Source organism: Ananas comosus, linkage group 17, assembly GCF_001540865.1.
Source record: "Ananas comosus cultivar F153 linkage group 17, ASM154086v1, whole genome shotgun sequence".
Taxonomy (NCBI): domain Eukaryota; kingdom Viridiplantae; phylum Streptophyta; class Magnoliopsida; order Poales; family Bromeliaceae; genus Ananas; species Ananas comosus.
The window spans coordinates 4,675,520-4,676,447 of NC_033637.1; positions in this window are offsets into that span (position 1 = coordinate 4,675,520).

Genomic DNA, 928 nt, shown 5'->3' on the forward strand with positions numbered 1-928 from the left:
CTCCTCTCTCTCTCTAGGTGTTGGTGGAGAGTCCGGTTGGGAATTTTGTCGCCGACGTCGCGCCGCGAGCCGTTCGAGTGCGTTTGCTGCCGGAGCTTTGCGAGGAGGCCGGGCGAGGGAGCATCTTCACTGTTCTTGACGTCGCGCCGAGGTTCGACGCTGTCGAGGTGGGTGATTCGGCGTCTTTCCTAGATTTTGGGCAAGTGTTACTATTTCTACTCGGTTAGTAGCTGTTTTGCTGAAATCCGCCGTCGACTGTTCATATTTCAGCTCGTTCTCCGCGTAGGAACGTCGGATCGCGACGAGGCTTGGTTCATTGGGTTCGGGACTTCGAGAGGAATCCACGAAACCCTCATTTGCCAGATTTGGTGAAGGCTAGCTCGGTCAAATCCCGTTTCTACTCCGCTGCTGTGAATTTCTGGACAGAATTGAGGATCCTTAATTGTTTAGCTTGGCGTTGGCTCGTCCATCGGACTTGGAGGTCCCCAGTTGATCCAGCAGATGTTGTCCTGGTTCGAGGCTCCTTTCGCTGCCTGGATTTATCTTTTGAGGTGGGTTACATCGGCTTTACTCCTAAGTGTTTATTAGTCGACATGTATAAATCGTGATTTCTACAATAGTTGTTAGCTCAAATTCATGGAGTATTGTTAGAATGTAAGATCTGAATTTTCGAGCATATTTTATCAAGTAAATAGATTATACATGTTGAACTTGGAAATAGAATTAGGAGAAAACCTGCGATTTGAACCTGTCACTAGTTTTAACTATCTGATTTAGCTCTAGGAGCCGTTAGAAAATTGTACTGTCGCAGTTTCATCGAGACGAGTTCTCCAGGTAGTTTAGAATGTATTTACACTCATGCTGGTTCGCCGAGTGGATTTTTACAGGGTCGTTCAGGTCGTTTCGGACTGTTGGGTGCCGTCAGAGT